Genomic DNA, 11,616 nt, shown 5'->3' with positions numbered 1-11,616 from the left:
CTATATTATGTCGCCTATCTCTCTCCCTGTCCTCCATCTCTTCTGGAGTCAGACCCCTTGAGGATACGCTAGTGCTGGAAACTGCTTTATCCCTTACCAAATCTACCACTTCATCCTGCTGCTCTCCTGAATTCTCTCCCCCCTCCACAGGCTCTTCCATATTCCTAGGGGCATCCCTGGCTTCGAACCAGGCCTTCAGCAACTTGTAATACTCTTCCCTTCTAGTGAGACCTGTGATAGGGACTGTGAAGCGTTTGCAAAAATATTTGAGCTGCTTGGCATTGTAGGTTTCTAATTTCTCTTCTTCCCAGGAGAGATCCTCAGAGGCATTGGATATGGGCTTGCCCATTGTAGCAATAACTGGCAATATCAATCAAAAATAGAACAAATCCTCAAAATACATACGTGGTTATGTTATGGTCTGCACTCACTAGTAGTGTACACTATAATTACTGTATGCAATCATAAATGCAAGTCCAGATCCTCACTGCTGACCACCAATGTTAGAAATGGGGGTCTCTAGTTGGCAATGGCTGGCCACTGTCCAAGTTGGGACCCTTCTTCCTAAGTCAGAGTAAGCAGACTACACCCTTTGATAACCCCTGCTCAACCCTGTGGTAACGAAGCACGAGCAGCTAGGCTTATCTCAGAGGCAGTGTGTGAAGCATTTATGACCATACACAGTAACACAGTGAAGAACACTACAAAGGAACACCACTCAAGTAGTTATAAAAATAAGTATCTTTATATATAGACTTAACACAAGAGCAATAACAGTAAAAATCCACAATACTAGAAAATAGGGTTACTCTTGAAAGGTTGCAAAAATAGTTCAAAGTGTGCAAAGAGGAGTTCAGTTCAAGGCAGTGGTCTCTGCGACCCTTTTACTCACAAGATACCTGGATTCTGTAGCAAGCAACCAAAATGTCGCTAAGGAGTTGTAGCGATGGTTTTCCTTACGCTAACCAGCGATGCGTTGAATCCTTGCTGCAAGGGAGGATGATGCGCTGATTTGTGTGCAGGACAAAGCGACAAACTTCTGCACGCTAAGCCGGCGATGCGATAAAATCCTTGCCGCGAAGGGAGGATGATGCGCCGAGCCTGTTGCGTGTGCGATCTTGTTGCGATGAAAGAAAATGGCGCTCCGCGAGGGAGCGACGATCCTGATGCGATGAAAATGGCGAACGCTCGGCGTCCGCTCTGCGATGTCGTGAAGCGATGAACTAGATGCGATGATCTTTGGTTAGTGAGTGCTTTGAGGCCCGCAAACATGCAATGCGATAATCTTCGGGTTAGCGAGCATTTGGCAGCCCGCAGACAGGTGATGCGATGATCTCCGGTAGCGAGCACGCAGCAGCGCGATGATTTTCCTTACGCTCTTCAGCGCTGCAGCGGCTCGCTAACGGGCGTTAGCGACGATTTTCAGCACTCTCTTCTCCACAGTAGGACTAGAGGCCCTGGAACTCACAGGAGCCTCAACTGCAGATAGAAATCCTCGCTGGGAGGAAACAGGAGGCTGGTAGTGGAGTCTGATGTGCCTGAGACTCCTGCAGGAGGCTAGCTCTCTTCTAGCCCTTGGGTGTTTGCTGTAGCAAAAATAAAAGTTCCTTCAAAGTCCTTTTCCTCTTCTTCCAAGTCCAGTAGTAACCACTGCAGGCCAGTCCAAGAAACAGCACACAAGCACAAGGGCAGTCCTTCTCCTGCAGATTCCTTCTGTTACACGGACAGAGGTTCTTCTTGTTGTCCAGGAGCAATACAATTTGTAGGGGTTTCAGCACAGATATTTATACCCCAAAAGTCTTTGTTCTAAAGAGTCACAAGTCACTGAACCCAGCCAGAACCAGTTCTGCCCAGCCCTGGAGCACTTTGTTTACCAGGCTGCATCCTTCCTTTCAGAAAGAGGGGGTCTGCCATCAGACGCACAGTGGGAGGTGGAGCCAGCATTCACCTTGCCAGGCACAGCCCTATTCAGATCCAGGTGCTACCCCTCCCCATACTCCAATGCAGATCTCTCTATTCAACCCAGGTCTGACTCAGCCTGCCCTGTCCCTCCAAAACCAGACAACCAATAGACATAACAGCAGAGCACACTGGCAGGCTTAGGCAAGAAAATACCTACTTTCTAAAAGTGGTATTTTCAAACACAGAAAATAAAAATAAACTTCACTAAAAGATGTAGTTTAATATTCTGAGCTCAGGCATACTAAATTTGTTTTTCTACCATGTTCTGTGGGTCAGGTAGGACTATAGAATGTAATAGCCAAACCTCCCATTCTGGCCTATGGAGAACAGGTAGCCTTACAGTAGTGAAAAACGAAATTGGGTGTAATTCACTACCAGGACATGCTACACACATCAGAGCATGTCCTACCTTACACATACAATGCACCCTACCATAGGGGTGACTCACATGATGCCAAGGAAAGGTTCAGGGGCTGGGGAGTGGGTGCACTTCACAGCCAAGATGGCAGTTCTAGACTGCACACAGACACTGCAGTGGCAGGTCTGAGGCACACTTTACAAGCTGCTTCTGTGGGTGGCGCAAACCAGCGCTGCAGGCCCACCAGCAGCATTTGGTTTACCAGCCCTGGGCACACACAGGCCACGCTACTAGGGACTAACAGGTAAACCAAATAAGCCAATCATGGCTATACCAATTCACATGTCATCTTTACACAGGGAGCATTTGCGCTGTGGCAGTGAATGGCAGTGGCACAGTGCCCAGAGCATCTATTACCAGCAAAAACAGAGGAGACAACAGCGAAAAATGGAAGGGAGACCCACACCAATGGTGCCAGGTCTAACACTGACCCAATGCGTTCTGCCGGAGAGGAAGGAGTGGATCCAGCCAGGGCATTGTCCCGGATCCCTGCATCGTGGAGTCTGCGTATTAGGGTGCGGTGAGAGACTGTGTTGAACGCCGCTGAGAGGTCGAGGAGGATGAGGGCTACTGTTACTTCTCTGTCCAGTCCTCGTCTGTTGCGGCGAGGAGGGCGGTTTCTGTGCTGTGGTTTTTTCTGAAGACGGATTGGGAGGAGTCGAGGATGTTGTGCTCTTCGATGAAGGTGGTGAGTTGGCTGTTGATGGCTTTCTCAAAGACTTTCGCTGGGAACAGAAGCAGGGAGATGGGTCTGTAGTTCTTGAGGTCGGTGGGGTCCGCCGAGGGCTTCTTCAGGAAGGGGTTGATCTCGGCGTGTTTCCAGTCGTCGGGGAACGAGGCGTTCGTCAGGGAGCAGTTGATGGTGTGGCAGAGCATGGGTGCGATGGTGTCGGCAGCTCTGTTGAAGATGTGGTGGAGGCAGGGTTCTGTGGGGGCCCCGGAGTGGATTGACTCCATTGTCTTCAGTGTGTCTTCAGTGGTGAGGGCTGTCCAGTTGTCAATCGTTGGCTTCAAGGTGTCGGGGGTGGCTGGTGAGGGTTCAGTGTGCTGTTTGTCTTCGTCGAAGTTGTCATAAATGTTCTTGATTTTGAGGTGGAAGAAGGTGCTGAGTTTGTTGCAGAGGTCTTGTGAGTGAGGGATGTCAGTAGACTCCCTGGTGGGTTGGGCGAACTCCTTGATGATGCTGAAGAGTCCTTTGCTGTTATACGCGTGTGGAGATTCTGTCTTCCATTGCTTTTTTTCTTGTTTTTCTGATGAGTTGGTGGTGGTGGGCGTTGGTGGCGGCTCTGAAGTCGTTGTGGGCCTCTATGGATTTGGAGTTCCTTCAGGCTTTTTCGAGGCGGCGGCATGTACGTCTAGACTCTAGAAGTTTAGTGGTAAACCATCTGGCTTTCTTGGCGTGAGCGTTGTCGTTTTTCTTGAGGGGGGATATGGTGTTGGCACTGTCGGAGATCCTTCTGTGCAGAGTTCGGGCTGTGGTGTTGGGGTCGTCGTCTTCTGCGATGGTTGGGGTGGAGTTGCTGAATAAGAAGGTGAGCTGGTCGTCGGTGATTTTGGTCCAGTTTCTTCGTGGGAGCAGGTGCTGGTGTCTTTGGATGGTGGGTGTTCTGAAGGTGAAGTGGACGCATCGGTGGTCTATCCATGGGAGTTCGGTAGTGTGGCTGAAAGTGATGGAGTTTCCTGTTGTGAAGAGGAGGTCGAGGGTGTGTCCTGCTGGGTTCGGTTATGATCTGGCGGAGTCCCATGTTTTGGAGGTTGTCCAGGAGGGATGTGGTGTTGGGGTCCAGTTGGTTGTCGAGGTGGAAGTTGAGGTCTCCCAGCATGGTGTAGTTGGTGGATGCGATGGCATGCGGGGAGATGATGTCCGTGATGGAGTTGGCAAATGGTCTGCGGGGTCCAGGGGGTCGGTAGATGAGGGTTCCCCGGAGGGTGGTGGTAGGTCCGGCCAGTATCTTGAAGTGAAGGTGTTCCATCAGGTCTGTGGGCTCGTCGGGGAGGATACTCAGGCGGAGGGTGGATTTTTGGACGATGGCGATTCCTCCACCAGTGCCCAGAGTGCCTAGTTTGCCTGTGTTCCATAGCGGAGTTTGTTGCGTCAATTTGTCTGTCCATCCCAAGGATCGTGTTACCGCATGCCATATGTGAACAGTGTGCGTAGTTGGTCCTAGTAAGTCTAATTTTTGCTTTTTATTATAGAGCATCCAATTGAACCCTCCCGCACCCACGGCATGCCTATCCATTCGGTACGCGGGGTCGGTGTTGGGCGAATTGACCCATTGATTAATCACTGCTAATTGAGCGGCCCAGTAGATAGTCTGGACATTTGGAAGTGCAATACCACCGTCATACCAGCTTCTGACCAGTTTTGACGCAGCGATCCTAGCGGGTTTCACATCCCATAGGATATTGTTGACCTCTGAATCTATTGCTTTAAAACTGGATGCAGGAATACAAAATGGAGTGTTATGGAGGGCATAGAGAAACCTGGGGAGTGCCATCATTTTAAAAAGCGCTGCCTTACCCAGGAGGGTAAGCGGCAATGATTTCCAGTGTTTGGCGTCTCGTCGCAGTCTCTGCAGTGATTCCTTGAGGTTTCAGCCAGGAAGTCGTCTGGGTCAGAAGTGACATCAATCCCTAAATATTTGAAGCTGTCCGTGACCACTTTTACTGTGCAACCCCTCGGTAATACTGGGGGAAGCCCATGTAGAATATACAGTACGGATTTTCCCCAGTTGATGGTGTGTCCGGAAACTGTCACGTATACTTCGCATATGTTTAGGAGTCTACAGAGGGAGCATTTGGGGGATGCTATATATACCAAAATGTTGTCTGCATAGAGGAATATGTGGTCTTCCCATTCCTCCACCCAGCAAAGTTTGCGGATAATTGGGTCTCTTCTTATCCAGGCTGCTGATGGTTCTAGGACCAAGGCAAAAAGGAGTGGAGACAGAGGGCAGCCCTGCCACGTTCCGCGTCTCAGAGAGAATTCACGTGAGATGTGTCCGTTAGCTACAACATGTGTGAGTGGGTTAGTGTATAGTAATCGAACCCATGAGCAGAATTTGGGCCCGAACCCCAAATGGTTAAGCACCGCAAAGAGGAATGGCCATTCGATCGAGTCGCAGGCCATCCTTGCGTCAAGGGCCAATATGGCAGCCTCTTCCTGTATGGTGTGTTTTCGGCTTAGGACGTTATGTAGGCATCTAAGATGTAGGGCTGTGTTTCTTCCCAGCATAAATCCTAATTGATCCGGGTGGACTCGTTTAGAAAGGGGGGGGTCAGTCGGTGAGCCACCGTTTTGGCCAGTATCTTGGCTTCAGCATTGAGCAAAGAGATGGGTCTATAGGAGGTGCTTTCGGAGGGGGATTTGCCTGGTTTATGGATGGCTACTATGGTGACTATACGTTGAGCTATGGGGAGCTCCCCTTGATCTAGGCTCACCTCATACATCTCTAATAGATGGGGGGCCAGTGTAACAGCTGTTCTCTTGTAGAGTTCTATTGGTATGCCGTTGGGACCTTGAGCTTTCCCCGACTGTATCTTGTTCATGGCTAGCAATAATTTGTCCGCTGTCAAGGCAGCTTCCAGTAACTGGGTCTCTTCCTTTGTGAGTGTTGGTAACTGTGTGTCTCCTAGGAATGCTATCGCATCTTGCACTCCAATCGTAATTGTAGGAGTGTAAACGCACTCAAAGTGCGTCGCTAATGCGTCCATTATCTCTTGCGGGTCTGACGTGGTGTTGTCGTCTTCGAGTCAGAGCTCTATCACCCATCTGTCCGCCCGTGCTCGTTTATCTAGCCAGGCGAGAAGCTTGCCTGCCTTGTCCCCAGTTTCATAGACCCTGTGTCGAACTGCTGTGAGTCGGGTTCTAGCGTCTGCCCATAAGTATTTTTTGTATTCTTGCTCTTTTGTACGAAGCTTATGTGTGTTAGCATCAGATGTGTCTTGAGCATGCAGTGTCTATAAATGGTGCACTTCTTGTTCCAGGGCCTCTACTACTTTTTTTTGTTCTTTTTTGTGACCTGAGATCAAGGATATGGCTTGTCCTCGTAAGACTGGTTTGTATGCTTCCCAGAGTATCAGTGGTGAGGACACTGACAATTCGTTTTCTGCAAAATAGTGCGTTGTAGTGGTGAGTAAACCTTTCCAGATCTTGGAGTTAGGCTTATCGGGTACATGCGACATCGTGTCTGAATCTGTAAGGCATAGTCCGCCGAGACAGGGGAGTGATCGGAGATACCTCTGGGTAGATGCCATATTTCCCTGAACCTGCCCACACTATCTGTGGCTGTGAGTATGTAATCTATGCGAGAGAGACTATTATGAGCCTCTGAGTGGTAGGTAAATTGACGTGTCTGCGGGAATTTAAAGCGCCAAGCGTCTATCAGGCCAAATGCGTCTAGGAAGTCAGCGAAGCTGGATCGTGTGCGGTGCTGTGGTCTAGGAGGCGTTCGGTCTAGAGTATCATCCAGTGTTGCGTTAAGGTCGCCACCAATTATCAGTTCTCCTTCTGGCAGTGTAAGTAGAAATGTACCTAGTGCCGGAAAGGCCAATGAGTGGAGTGCGGGGGATATAGACCATCACTAAGTTAATTGTGCGTCCCTCCCATTGGCAGGAAAGCACTGCAAATCGACCTTGATCGTCCGTGAAGGTGCGGGGGATAATCAGTGGGAATTGCTTTTTAATCAGGATTCTAACCCCCCGAGAACCCAAAGTGAATTCGGAGTGTACCGCTAATTTAAAATCCCATCGGTCTAGAGCCTTACATGTCGATCATACCAGGTGCGTTTCTTGGAGCATTGCTACCGCTGGTGCCCTACGTTTGACATATTGCAGCACCAGTCCTCTCTTCAACTTATCTCTCAAGCCATTGACATTCCAGGAGATGAGTGATAATGATGGTGCCTGTGTGTCAGAAGAGTGTATCAGGGGTCGTGGGTGTAGATGTTAATGTCATTTGAGCCAGGTCTGCGAGATTTCGACACTAAGGAAACTCATGGAAACAGTACATAGACATTTGCAAGTCTCAGTGAAGATCCAATTAAACAATGATAAACAATGTAATAAACTTTAAAAACCCTGTATCTGGTCCCGCCCCCTCCCTGCCTCCCTGCATGACGGGCTTAAAACTTCCGCCTCCCCAACAATGCAGAGTGGTTATGTCCCATTCCCCGTTACCTTTGTAGGGGGGTAGTCTCTGCATCAGTCCCCCCAGAACATCTCTGCGACATTAGTGTATGACAGAAATAAAAAATATGAAATTTGCATAGATGAGTAAACGTACATCAGTATTATTCGTTAACATGAAGTATCATTCAATCAGCTAATGGCAGTCTCAAAAGAGAGAACTTTCAGTCATTTAGGCGAGCGATTGACTAAAGAGGCTCTTCCGTCCATTTGATGGAGAAGTCTGTTTTTTCCGGTTCTACTCTCTTGGAGGGATCGTTGCCCTTTCAGTGTCTTTCCGTTGATTCTGCCTGCGCTGCAGCTGCATCTTCTGTCTCAGGTTGCATCAATGCATTCAGAAGTTGGTGCAATTTATTTGCCTTCCCTGCGTTTGCGACTTTAAGCCATCCTTCAAGCCATTCCTGGGCTTCCTCTGGTGTGGCAAAAAACCAAGCTTTCCCCTCCGCCTCGAATCGCAACCTTGCCGGGAATAGCATGGAGTATTTCAATTCTCTATTTCTCAATTCTTTTTTGACGTCAAGAAAGCTGCGGGGCAGAATTTCACTGTTGGTTTTAACCGTTCTAGTACCCTACTTATGTTTGCAGCCTCAAACAGCGGTGCTCCATGTGCGAGTCTTATCCCAAGATACCTGACCCCTTTTGTTGTCCAGGAAAAATCCAACCGAGAAAGGTCCTACTCTTGTTTTCCGGCCAAGTCTCACATCAGGAACAGTTTAGATTTAGAACGATTAATATGTAGCCCAGACACTTCACCAAATTCAGCGATGACAGCCAGCATAATGCAAGATTGAAGCATCATCTGCATACAGGGAGACCGCATGGGTATGTTCCCTGATCAGTATCCCTCAGCACTGCAACATATTCAGTACAAAAAGCAGGCGTGACAAAGGACAGCCCTGTCTGGTTCCTCAGTATAGGGAAAGCCGCTGCAACACCAACACTCCTGTATTGGTGCTGTATAACAATTGCACCCATTTTATGTATGACTCACCCATGCCTAGCTTCTGCAGGGCCCTCCTGCCATACACAAGAATGTCACATCTTGGTGGTCGTGGCCAATTAAACTGTAATGATCACTCCAAGAAAGGTCGCATTCCAATTCCCAAAGGAAGAACTTCAATTAGAAATAGAGCAGAGCAAATATCACCAGGGAGTTACAGCAACAGTGGTCCAGCATCAACTGACACGTCAAGTAGAAATATGCTCTTTTGAAATGCGGATTGGACATTCCAGAATCCTTAAAGCAAGAAGACATAACACCATTTTCGAAAGATACTTTAATATATTATTGTGTGTGTGAAGGTGTGGTGCCAGGTATTTTTGCAGCCTGGCATAGTGCTGCATTCAACCGCTGTGTTGGAGGGCCCATGTGGGGGTGGCAGGACAAATGGAGCTGGTGCATGGGTCTGATGGGACCTCTCCCACCACCCTCGAGATGCCAGTGCCTGAGCTTCTTCTCTCCCAATGCCATGGATTCTTTCTCTGAGGCTCCATCCTCATTTACTCTGATCCCTCCCTCCTGAGCCCACCTACATTCCCATAAAGGCTTCTACTGATATCTGCTGCACTCTTATGGTGATGACCCTTGAGCATGCCTCAGCCTCATACTGTGACCTTTAACTCCCCCTCCGGCCTCCTAAATCCTCTGGTTTGGCCAAGTCTTCTGGGTTTACTTCAAAATCTAGACCAACAAAGCAAAAGAGGATATAGACCAAACCGACTGCATCTCGCCTTCCTTCAAAATAGGCGGAAGGACCATCTGCTCTTGCAATGTCTAAAAGAATAAGCAGTGTAGGCCACGCAGCGATATAGAGAACTACTAAGAATATGCCTGATCCCAATTATGCATTATTTCACCTGGAATGAGGAATAACAGGTGGACTCAGGATAAAAGGGATATTTTCCACATCATCCACCCTTCAGGCCGAACAACAGGCCTTCGTTTGCTGTCGTTTACCACAGATGCTTATGACAGTGTGGGGCAGTGCAGAGTGGGGTGGATCATTACCTACTTCCCCATGTTGCCAGAGGGGGTGGGGAGGTGATGCACTGCACCTCTACCTGCAGTCCTTGCCCTAGCGCCAAGCACAGTTTGGACCTGTGCAACCGGGTCTGTTATTTCTGAACCTGGGATCCCCGGGGATGGCATTTCCAGACAAATTCATCCTGGCTCTGGAAATATTGGGCCATTTCTAGTCACTTGAACCTGTAGCCCTCCTACGATTCTCCAGGAGGGATACAGCAGAAGGGAACATGTAATGAGGCCACTGTTTAATTTGTAAAAAAATAAAGAAAAGTAGTGCAGTGAGTCCTTAGGAGGATGGATTGCCAAATGCCGAATGCGAGGGTAGCTGAACTACCAAAGAGACCTAGGGGCATATTTGTATGAAAATGGCGCAGCTCGGTGTCGCAGGCTATTTTGCTGCGCCAAGCTGCGGCATTTTAAAAATGCAGGGATGCATCGTATTAGCAAGAACACCGCGCATCTCTCTGCTCACCCCTGCACCGGCACTAAAAAAGCTACCAACCACCAACACAGGCGCCTGCGTTGCAGGGATGATTGTGCTTGTGCAGGAGGGTACACCTTCCTGCACAAAAACATTAATTAATGGCATTTTGCTCCTTCTATGTGTGCTACAGAATGCAGCACACAAAGAAAGAGCAAAAAACAAGGAGATTTTAAAGTATTTCTCCTCGCTGCACCACATTAACCCCTCCTTTTGAAAGTCGTTTGTTTTTGGTGCTGCCTCAGATTTACAGATCCTTGTAAATCCAGAGCAGTGCCAAAAAGCCATGGTGTTGCTGGTAATCCAACACAGCACCACACATTGCACGCCCCTTTGCCACAGAAAACTGTGTTGCAGAGGGCCATATTTACAAGGCTGTGTTAAGCCATGCAAAGTGGCTTAGGGCGACCTTGTAAATATGGGCTTGCATAGAGCGCCACTGGCTCATCAAAAAAGGGTGAAGCTCAGGTGACGCTAGCAGCTTGTAAATATGCCCCCTAGCGTTGATTCCACCCCAAGCCTCTTTCTTCCACCACCCTACACTTCCTGTCTCTTTATATCACTCTTGCAGGTTCTTTTTCATACTTTCTCTCCTTTGTCTCTGTTTTCCTATATTTTCTTACTATTACTTTCTCCCTTTTCTACCTTTCTCTAGTGGCCAATGTCTGATGGTGAAAAATAGTTCCTGGTCCCCAAGAAAGTGCAGGTGCCCATCACATGCACACGAGGCACAGCTCACACATTCTCCTAAGAACGCTCCTCTACTTTGTCATCAGTTAATATCGAAAACTGCAGAATGCTTCCTCTAAGACATCTTCAGCCCCACACCTCTATGGGATCACTATTACATGATTCTAAGGGCCTCTAATCCCTGACTCTGTTGGCCCTTCTAGAGCAACATCCGAGCCAACTGTTTTCATTTATTATTAATGATACATTCTGCACCATTTTTCATGTTGTATAGCATCCCGAAGTACACCAAGTTTACATTTAAGACAAAAAAGCTACATACATAAAACATATTTTGTGCTCTCTTATTGCAATACAATAATTCCAAAGAAAATACAACCTCTTGTGGAACCTTCAATAATTTATTTGAATGTCTCCGACAAGTGGTGAGTCCCTCTTTTCCTTCAGGTCCCTCAAAGTTAAGTGTTGGGCTTCTCTTTGCTGGGGTATGACTGACTCTGCCCCAGCTTTACTTGTGTGCGGTGGAAATCCGTCCATTTCTCCATAGAGTAATCTGCTTCATTGCGAACTGGTGACCTTTGAAGGGCTGGTGGGAACTTGGAACAATGTGTGTGTGTCTGAGGCGGAAGGGGGGAGTCAACTTCCTGTCTCCCGACCTCCACAGACGCCAATGCGCCTGGCTCAGTGCAACTTCCCACAGTAGTTCCAGCCCAGGGGAAGCCATGGAATCTGCCCATAACTATGTACAGGGTCCCCCCAGAGCTTCCTCATCAGTAGCAGGGCCAAAGTTCCCCATAATTATGATTTTTGAGGATATGTGATTCTGGCCCAAGGACTGTGGGATCTGACCAG

This window comes from Triturus cristatus, chromosome 7 (assembly GCF_964204655.1).
Source record: "Triturus cristatus chromosome 7, aTriCri1.1, whole genome shotgun sequence".
NCBI classification, from domain to species: domain Eukaryota; kingdom Metazoa; phylum Chordata; class Amphibia; order Caudata; family Salamandridae; genus Triturus; species Triturus cristatus.
This window is presented reverse-complemented; position numbering follows the sequence as displayed.